Genomic DNA, 10,908 nt, shown 5'->3' on the forward strand with positions numbered 1-10,908 from the left:
CATGGACATCGGAGCAACCAGTGTTCGTGTCTACCATCGCCAGACACTACTCAAATATAAGACTCATGCAAAACCAAGCTGCATGATGACCTGCAGGAGGCGCCACGCTGCACTCGGCTTGCTGCGGAGACCAGGCCTCCAGCCCTCGGCGTCGCCTGATGCCGGTGGCCGGGAGAGGACGCCGTAGCGGTGTGCGAGAAGCGGAAGCGCGAAAGAGGGCGGGGTCCATGCTAGGCTAAAACAAACCCTAGCCGGCCGGCTCTCCCGCCTATCCTGCTCTCAAATGTTTGCTCCTGGACAATAAACTGGACTATATCCGACTCCAGCAGGCTACGCAGCGTGAGTTTAGAGACTGCTGCGCCTTTGTTTTCACGGAGACGTGGCTCAGCGACAGAGTTCGGATGCCGCCATTCAGCTAGACGGGCTCGCCTCGCTTCGTGCTGACAGAAATACAGCTCTCTGCGGTAAGACTCACGGTGGTGGCTTGTGTGTTTACATCAACACGAATGGTGCAAGAACTCTATGCTAGTCTCTAGTTACTGTTCATCGCTGTTGGAGCTTGTGACTGTTAGATGCAGACCTTTTTATCTACCACGGAATTCACCACTGTTTGCATAACCGAGTTTACATTCCCCAGCGCTAACGCTAAGGAAGCGCTCTGTGAACTGTATGGGGCTATGAGCTGAACTGCAGAACGCTCACCCCGACGGACTGTTTATTGTCGCCGGAGATTTCAACCATGCAAATCTCAAGACAGTGCTCCCTAAATTCCATCAGTATGTGGACTTTGCAACGAGAGGGGCTAACGCGCTTGATCTTGTTTACACAAACATCCCAGGCGCTGCACCGGGCGGAGCCCCGCCCCCACCTCGGCTACTCAGACCACATCTCTGTTATGTTAATTCCAGCATACAGACCGCTTGTCAGACGCACAAAACCGCTTCAGAAGCAGGTGAAATCCTGGCCAGCAGGAGCCATCTCTGCTCTTCAGGACTGTTTTGAGTGTACTGACTGGCACATGTTCAGGAGGCTGCAACATATGGCTGATTCTACCAACTTGGAGGAATACACAGCATCAGTGACCAGCTACATCAGCAAGTGCATTGATGATGTCACTTTCTCCAAGACCATCACCACACGCTCCAACCAGAAGCCGTGGATGACTGCGGAGGTGCGACGCTGCTGAGGTCCCGAGACTCGCCTTCAGAGCAGGCGATAAGGCAGCCCTAAGAACAGCTAGGGCCAAACTGTCACGGGCAATCAGAGAGGCAAAGCGCGACACGCCCAGAGAATCCACAGTCACTTCCAGGACAGCGGTGACACGCCGCGCATGTGGCAGGGCATCCAGGCCATCACTAACTACAGGACAACATCAGTTGCCTGTGACAAAGATGCCTCCCTTCCAGATGCGCTGAACGACTTCTACGCCGGTTTGAAGTGCAGAACGACGCGATGGCGAGGAAGTCCACCCCTCCTCCCAACCACCAGGTGCTCTGTCTTACCACGGCAGATGTGAGGAAAACTCTACGAGAGTCAACCCACGGAAGGCTGCTGGACCAGACAACATTCCTGGCAGAGTGCTCAGAGGATGTGCAGACCAGCTAGCAGATGTTCTTACCGACATCTTCAACATCTCTCTGAGCAGCGCCGCTGTTCCAACGTGCTTCAAGGCCACCACCATCATCCCCATGCCAAAGAAGTCTTCAGTGTCCTGCCTCAACGACTACCGCCCCGTCGCGACTTACACCCATCATCATGAAGTGCTTCGAGAGGCTCGCCATGAGGCAGATTAAGACCCAGCTGCCCCCTCACTAGACCCACTGCAGTTTGGCGTATCGCTCAAACCGCTCAACGGATCGATGCCATCACCACAACCCTCCATCTGGCCCTCACCCACCTAGACAATAAGGACTCATACGCTCGAATGCTGTTCATAGATTTCAGCTCAGCATTCAACACAATCATTCCCCAGCACCTGATTGGAAAGCTGAACCTGCTGGGCCTGGACACCTCCCTCTGCAACTGGATCCTGGACTTCCTGACTGGGAGACCTCAGTCAGTCCGGATCGGGAACAGCATCTCCACCACCACCACACTGAGCACTGGGGCCCCCAGGGCTGTGTGCTCAGTCCACTGCTGTTCACTCTGCTGACTCACGACTGTGCAGCAATGCACAGCTCGAATCACATCATCAAGTTCAGCCGATGACACGACCGCGGTGGGTCTCATCAGCAAGAACAACGAGTCAGCATACAGAGAGGATGTGCAGCGGCTGATCGAACTGGTGTAGAGCCAACAACCTGTCTCTGAATGTCGACAAAACAAAAGAGATGGTTGTTGACTTTAGGAGAGCACAAGGTGAACACACTCGCTGAACATCGACGGCTCCTCTGTGGAGATCGCCAAGAGCACCAAATTTCTTGGTGTTCACCTGGCGGAGAACCTCACCTGGTCCCTCAACACCAGCTCAATCACCAAGAAAGCCCAGCAGCGCCTCTACTTTCTTCAAGGCTGAGGAAAGCACATCTCCCAACCCCCATCCTCACTACATTCTATAGAGGGACTATTGAGATCATCCTGAGCAGCTGCATCACTGCTTGGTTTGGGACTTGCACCGCTTCGGACCGCAAAGCCCTGCAGAGGATAGTGAGGACAGCTGAGAAGATCATTGGGGTCTCTTCCCTCCATCAAAGACATTTACAAAAAACACTGTATCCAAGAAAGCAACCAGCATTGTGGACTGACCCCACACACCCCTCACACAAACTCTTTACCCTCCTTCCGCCTGGCAAGAGGTACCGAAGCATTCGGGCCCTCACGGCCAGACTGTGTAACAGCTTCTTCCCCAAGCCATCAGACTTCTCAATACTCAGAGACTGGTTTGACACACACGTGTCCTGAGTTGCACTTTAATAACTGTCGCTTTATAAGTGTCTGCTACCTCAATAACTGCTATGTGCATAGAACACTATCTCATAGTATGTTATGTTTACATTTTTAGAAACTGTCATCTTTTTGCACTACTGAGTACTGGTCGGCGCTGCACTGTCTATTGTCCTGTTCATTGTCAGTAATTTGTTGTACTGTCCTGTACTTTTTGCACATGTTTGCACGTGCACTTTATATAGGTATATATATAGGTAGTTTATATAGGTATTTTATTTCGTTGTGTTGTCTCATGTGGTCCTATGTTGGTCCTTTGTTGTTTTTTTATGTAGCACCATGGTCCTGGAGGAACGTTGTCTCGTTTTGCTGTGTACTGTACTAACTGTATATGGTTGAAACGACAATAAAAACCACTTGACTTGACTTGACTTGAGGAGTGTCACTAAGCTATCAGATGCACACACCCTAGAATTGACAGATGATAGTTGGATTGTAATGGAGGAGGTCTTACCCGTGTTGCACTCGCTAAAATGTGCCACTACTGCCTTGTGTGGGGAATATGAAGTGTCCGTCTCCATGGTGTACCCGGTGACCGTAACTTTACTGTCCAAGCATCTCAAAGAAATCCCAGGGGAGAACGCCAAAGTCAAGGGATTCAAAAGCACAGTGTCTGTATCACTGGATAGGAGACTCGGTCCTGCAGAAGTCAGCAACAGACGAAAGGTTGCATACATCGCATCATTCCTAGACCCAAGGCACAAGCACCTGAGATTTGCAACAGACGATGTTAGAGGCGCTGTGCAGGCCGAAGTCAGAGACCTCCTGTCCAGCATTGATAACGCTGGAGACACTGACGTAGAGGGAGAAAGGTCTACCGAACCACCAGCGGCTAAAAATCCACGAAATGACACCCTCTCTGCTGCCGCGATTGCTGTTTTGTTTGGCGATGATAACATCGAGCAGACAGCAACAGCCACAACCGAACTCTTGCAATACTGTCAAGACATATGCCCACCAATGAACGCTGACCCCATGACATGGTGGAAGGCCAACGAGAAGAAATATCCCCGCCTGGCAAAGTTAGCAATCTCCTACTTGAGTGTGCCTGCGACCTCTGTGCCATCCGAGCGGGTCTTCTCCGCGGCTGGACTAATTGTTAATAGGTTGCGCTCGCGTCTGCTCCCAGAACATGTTGACATGCTCATTTTTTTGAACAAGAATATGACATATGCCTAAGCGTTAGACTATGAATAGTTACACTGATTAAAACTAATTTGTTTAAAAAGTAGGCAGGTTCGCATAAAATCATTATGACATGTAGGTCCTATCCTTCCGCATTTATTTTATTTTTTGATCTAACGAGCATCTGGTTTGGCGATGCAGAAACGGACTGTCTTGCTTAATGTTTTTTTTCCTTTTTTTGTTCTTCCAATTAGCCTACTGTGTAAAAAAAAAAACACGACAAAAACAAGTTCCTTGTTCAATTAATAAACAGTTTGTTTGATGACAAACCGCAAAAGATTAAATTGGCCTCCCTTTCTGTCATTGTGTGTGTTTTTTTTCCCTTCCGATTTTCGAACAGTATTCGACTTTTGCTCCTTGATTATCGAATGGCATTTTTGACAGATATTCACATCCCTAGTACAGATAACGGAGATGTCTGAATAAATGAGCAAAAGACCTACTCGTTTTTTTTATCTGTGCTCTCCCCCTTCATGCTGCTTGACCTTGGCAAAATTAAGACTTGTCACTTAAAATATAAAACGTTATTGAAAGAAAAATACATTTTGGCAATGGTAATTAAACAGCAGATTCAGCTTTTCAAAATTTATAAATAGAAACAAAAATGTTGCTGACTTTTGCCGCATCACAATGAAGGTAAGTGTAATTTTGGTCACAACCAGGGCCACCGTCATAGAGTGATGTCACATGAAACAGGTCAATAGGCCTACTGGTGGGTGAATCTCACAAAAACATGTCCAGGTCATATTTCACCCACAAACGGAGGAAGAGAAAATATGTATTTTCCAAAGTTTTTGCATAAAGAAAATTTGAAGAAAACTCAAATATTTCACTTTATGACATTATTAATGACAATTAAACTGCAGGGGGTTGACAGGTTTCGAAAGACTCCCCTTGGTAATGAAAGAAAATTAATACTGTTGCAAATTACTGTTGTAATACTTCCAAAGAATACTTTTTGTAGAAAGATTTGTATACCTATAAAATTTTGCTCATCACAGAATACTAATTTAGATCATGGTCTCAACTGAAACAAATCACATTGTATTAAGGTCCTTAAAGTAAAATGATTCTGTGCTGAATATGACTGAGTCTCTATACAAAAAGAGAATGACAAATTTGGACAGAAAGAGACAGAGGAAGAGGAGGGAACGAGAGAGAGAATGATGGCAAGAGAGATGTGAGGAGCAAAGAGGAAAGGAAATTAAAGTAGGATCCCAATGTGTGGAGAAGGGGATCTGCTGTGATTAATCATCCTCCAACCCACTCTGAGAAGAAATAATCATGTTAATGTCAACAATTCCGAAGGGGAGGCGGTGGGTACATTACAAATGCAGTTTCAAGATGTGTGGTTTCAAGATGGAAGGCTGAAGATGATGTCAAAACAGCTGATAGACTGCTTAATTATATAGAACATGCAATATTGCATGATGCGCTACAGATCAGATCAGCCCTAATGAGCTTTAATGTAATTCCAGACCAGTGCGGAACAGTGCAAACTCCTGTCAACATTTCCTACAGATATTGCACCAAATTGAAGGAGAAATCTCAAAGATCATCGCTATAGCGAATTTGCTAGTCAATGGCTAGCAAATTCATGAGCTAAAGATTTGCATCTCCACAACAGCAAGACTCCTGACCTAATCCAATTACATCCTCTGCTTCCTCTCAATTAGACAAACACAAGGTTGCTTCTTGATTTTAGAAACATACAGAATCTCCTTACCTACTAATATTATTCAGAACTATTTGTATTTTTCAGGTGCTATATATGCAAATAAGGACCTTGTTCCCTTTCTGAGTGATTTTCTATTTCAAAAGTGAATTTGGTGTGTAAGGAATTTTATGCTGATCTTATGTCTACTGCTCCATTGCTCACAGAACAGTTCCCTCTGAAAACTGAAAGTCAGTTCTCTCTGTCTGACAGTCTTTCTAGATATCCACCTAAAACTCAACAAGTAACAGTCTCAGTTATTAAGTGAGCATATGCAGGGTTGCTGCAGAGTTTTTATAATCTAATTTAAGAATCTAATCTAAAACTAAATAGTGTATCAAAGACTCTTACTTAAACAGGCAGGTGCACACACTCAACATGGCCTTAAAATTGCTTATCACCATTATATAAATAAATACAAATTAGAGGTTGACCGATATTGGATTGTGCTGATATGATAATGTGTTGAACGAAAGGAAATTAATCTGCCAAAATTTTTTAAAATTGGTGGCCTATAATAAATGAGGGCCAGACAGAGTCCAAATTGAATTGAACACCAGATGCAGTTTTTAACCAGGGGAAAAAACCCTCTTAATTGACTAGTCAATTTGTTGACCACTATACACATCCATAATATTAACCTAATGATATAACAAGTTTTTTTTTTTAAACTGCACTAATTAAAAATAATAATAATAATAATTAAGAAACAATAATAAAATATTAATCTGCACTACTGCACAACTCTTTTTTTTTTTTTTTTTTTTAAGAATATCATCTTTTAATATTTATTTGTTTATTTCTGTCTCCAGACAGTTACATCACATGACATTTTTTACTTCAAGCCCCCCCACCAAAAAAAAATTCTTTGAACTCAGTAATTGAAAAGATGTTCATCATAGAAGAATCCTAAAGAGATCATGAAATATGAGAAACTATGGCACTTTCAGAATGAGAGGAACAAGCTGGAAAAGTTACTCGTCAGTCTTTTGGATTAAAATATGACATTAAAGGTCCCACCTTGTCTGGCATCCACCATCAAGCAGCCCTCTGGAGCCCATTAACCTGAATGTCAATATCAGAGTGCCTCACAAGTGCCAATGGAGGGTCTTAATTTAATCCATTACTGACGACCCTGGACAACCGGTCCTAGATTTTTTTCTTATAGGTTTTCACTCTCCCTGGCTCTTATGTCAAATGTTGCCAATGACTGTCGACAGCACTCTAACTGCTATTCGGTTCGTCATAAAAGTTATAATTCTGTTCTGCCCATGCTTTAACACGACATGTCCAGGAAAGTGAGTTGGCCGCTGGTTTACAGAGGAACAATGGCATTCCTGTGCTCTGTGATGCCAGGTGCCGGCAGGAACACAATCCCTTCCATCTGTCTGTCTGTCTGTTCTGGCAAACGCTCGTCCCGGCCCGGGCAGCAGCTAGGGAGAGTCACAGAATGGGACTATTGTTCCAAAGGCTGTTGGAGGAACACACTAAATATCACCCCACCTTCCCAACACAAACACAAACCAGCACAAATTTAGACATCATGAACAAAACGAAAGATAAACGCACAGTAGTGTGTCAAGTAAATAACCACTCCCACTTTCACTCAAACAACATGCACAGTATATGCGTGCTAGCTCTCTCACACATGCAACATCATGTGCGCGCAAGCATTGAGGATGCGCATCTGCAGTACTGCCGAAGTCTTGCTGAGGGGGAAACAGCATGCTGTGTTTTACAGCCCAGTCCTGTGGAACATGATTAATTTCCTATAAATTTAGATCCCGCTCCAAGAGCTGCCTCTCTCCTCTGTTAAATTTCTCAACACTGAGTGCCAGCTATAAATTATAAAAATGTTTTGGAAACATTTCTACATAGATTTAATTTTATAGTAATGGGCTTATGGGCTGCACCATTTGACTGCCCTCAGGCTACACTTTACCCCTCACATAGGGACTTTCAATTTCAAACAACTAACAGGCGAATGTAACTGGGAGTTTAAAAGGCCCTGTCCAAAACCCACATAGCCTGCACTGTTTAGGGCCAAAAAGAAGAAGGCCAGCCAAAGGAGCAGCAGATAAATAATGGATATATCGTTCTCTCCTCTCTCTCCTCTGTGAAAAAACCATGACAGATCTACTCCTGCCTCCTCAGCTTGTACAGCATCATTTTTGCATGGCGGACTCCAGGGGCCCACTGCCCGCCATCTCCACCCTCTCATCTTCTAATGGTCCTTCCAGTGATTACTGAGACGTAAGTGCAGCATCTGTCTCGATGCTCAATCATCCACTGGATCTATAAAATGGCCCCACCACAGAGCTCCAAATGTAATCAAATCTAGAGAAGTGGACGCTGCCCGATCTGGGCAGCAGTTTGAGGCCGTCATTTGCTGCAAGCATGACTGACAACATATTTAGTATGATGCTTTGGCTGCATGCAACACAATGTATGATGACAACATTAGGAGTTTAAATAAAAGCATGCTCAATTTCAATTGTCATGTCATCAGTGGACTTCTTATAGAGTGTTGTGTTCTTTGCAACACTCATGTCAAGCTTGTTCACTGGGGGCCTACATATAAATATAATTATTTTCTATAATTTTTTATATGTTTTTTTTTTTTATCCCTTTTCTCACAATTTTGGAATGCCCAATTCCCAGTACTTAGTAGGTCCACGTGGTGGCTCGGTTACTCACCTCAATCCGGATGGCAGAGGACAAGTCTCAGTTGCCTCCACTTCTGAGACAGTCAATCCATGCATCTTATCATGTGGCTCGTTGTGCATGACATCGTGGAGACTCCCAGCATGTGGAGACTCATGCTACTCTCTGCGATCCACACACAACTTACCACATGCCCCACTGAGAGCAAGAACCACTAATCATGAACACAAGGAAGTTACCCCATGTGACTCTAACCTCCCTTGCAACTGTGCCAATTTGGTTGCTTAGGACACCTGGATGGAGTCACTCAGCACACCCTGGATTCAAACTTGCGACTCCATGGGTGGTAGTCAGCGTCAATACTTGCCGATCTACCCAGGCCCCAATTATTTTCTATTATTTATTTTAAGGTGCAATTTACAATCATGTCTTCTTTTTTTTTAAACCGGAATATTATGACTCGAAGGCATTGCTATATTACAGCTTTTTCTGTTGAAGCCTAATTTTCTGTAAAGCTGCATGTTGTTAAAAGTGCTATACAAATAAAAATGACTCGACTTCTGTCTGTATGCCACTAAACCATGAAACAGCTTTTTACCAACAAAGTGCAATCCAATAAATATTTTACTAAGCATCCCACAATTATCTTATTCAGAATCCCCAAACAAGTAGGGCTGGGTAAATATACTGATTTTCTTCATTTGAACAACCCTGATATCGATTCTTAAAATCTTTTACTTTCATTTTCAAGTTCACTTCAGTTTTTGGATACGCTGCTTATAATATCTGTTAAATATTATCTCTATTAAATAAACAGCAATTGAAATGCATAGTTTGGGCACTGTTGATCATTTTATTTATTCACAATGTACCAAGTTAGAGGGTTCCCTGTTTAATTTAAAGCATTAGCTGAGAGAATTAGTTTCATATGTAGGTAAAATGGACATTATAACTGAAATGTAGCCAAATGATTCAGAATCGGAAACGAATCGAGAGTTTGCGAATCGGAATCGAATAGGGACATCTGTATCGATAACCACCTCTACAAACAAGTCATCTGCGGACAAAGTTTCCTACCACTAAATCCCATAGCAAAAGAATATCAAATCAGAGATTAAATTCAAATCTCACTTATTTTTAATGTCAGACAACTTTTTTAGTCTTTCAAAACATAGCGTGTAAAAACAGCCAATGTCTGTTGAACGGTAAAGTCAATCTTAAAGCATCGTCAGACAGCGACATACTTTCAATGTGACCGGTGCATTTTCTTACAAGAGATTTTACAGACCCTGAAAAAGTCGCATTGCCGTATTGAAATAGCGCTGCTTCTGTGCCAAGCTGGATGTTGGATCATTAAAGATGATAATGATCTCTGTTAAACACTGACTGACACATGAAGCGGCCAAAAATATCGACCAGCCTGAGTAACGTACTCGGGTGCGGATAATTATGCGGTTATGTTGTTTGATATACAAATTAAAATGATTTACCTTCTGTCGTTCCGACAGCGCGTGAAACGATCACAGAAAATGTTCAGGATCGTTCTGTTTGTCCCAGCGCGGCTCCACACACTGAAAAATGTTTGTCTTCGGATCGTAGTATCTCAAAAATTAATCCCCAACATGATAGATCAGACACTTTGATAGAGCACCGCTTTTCTCAAATTCCGCCGTCTAGCTCCGAGGGCAATGGCGAATCTCTAGTTTAGTGCGCGCAGGCCTGTGGTAATTATGGTGAAATTTATCTGAGGGTCGAGGACACAGTCCGCTGGATGAGCGCTTAGCTCTGGCTGAAAACGCTGAGCGCCGCTACTCGGTCTATAACGGAGAAGGAGAAGCCGAAGAGGTCCGCCCACTCTGTCAACCCGGAAAAGAACTGTCAGTCCACTGTTCATAATGGCTTGAGTTTTGCTACATTACCTAGCAAAGAGGAAGATATAAGGGTGGGCAGGGGCGAAATCATTTTTAATCCGCAAAACGTCACACTAAATCATTCATGAATATCATCGTGAAGGAAAGAGGAGCAGAGATTCAGTTCTTAGAGTGTTGATCTATATATAGATTTGCTCCTTTGTAATGTTCTTCTGGTTTGAATTAACAGTTATAATGTAGTGATAAAACCATGAGTGTAGATTAGGGCATAAGGTATACCAACCTATCTTTCAAATGATCTTGCGTATGCCTAGGGGCGTTGTGACAACTACGCATACAATAATCAAAACAATAATGATAATAATAATACAATAAGCAAACCAAGCAAATACAGGACCCTGGGTAGCTCAGCGAGTATTGACGATGACTACCATCCCTGTAGTCACGAGTTCGAATCTAGGGTGTGCTGAGTGACTCCAGCCAGGTCTCCTAAGCAACCAAATTGGCCCGGTTGCTAGGGAGGTTAGAGTC

The 10,908-nt window shown here is 43.8% G+C and overlaps 1 protein-coding gene across 1 annotated transcript in view; it reads right to left on the reverse strand.

The window, feature by feature from the left end:
* Positions 1-10,282, reverse strand: part of LOC127656080 (polypeptide N-acetylgalactosaminyltransferase 1-like) — a 156,108-nt gene extending 145,826 nt beyond the window's left edge. The window contains exon 1 of the mRNA XM_052144246.1: positions 9,997-10,282. The gene's annotated coding sequence lies outside the window, so the exon portion shown is untranslated. The remainder of the gene's footprint in view (positions 1-9,996) is intronic.
* Between the last annotated feature and the right edge of the window lie 626 nt (positions 10,283-10,908).

This window comes from Xyrauchen texanus, chromosome 15 (genome assembly GCF_025860055.1).
Source record: "Xyrauchen texanus isolate HMW12.3.18 chromosome 15, RBS_HiC_50CHRs, whole genome shotgun sequence".
Taxonomy (NCBI): domain Eukaryota; kingdom Metazoa; phylum Chordata; class Actinopteri; order Cypriniformes; family Catostomidae; genus Xyrauchen; species Xyrauchen texanus.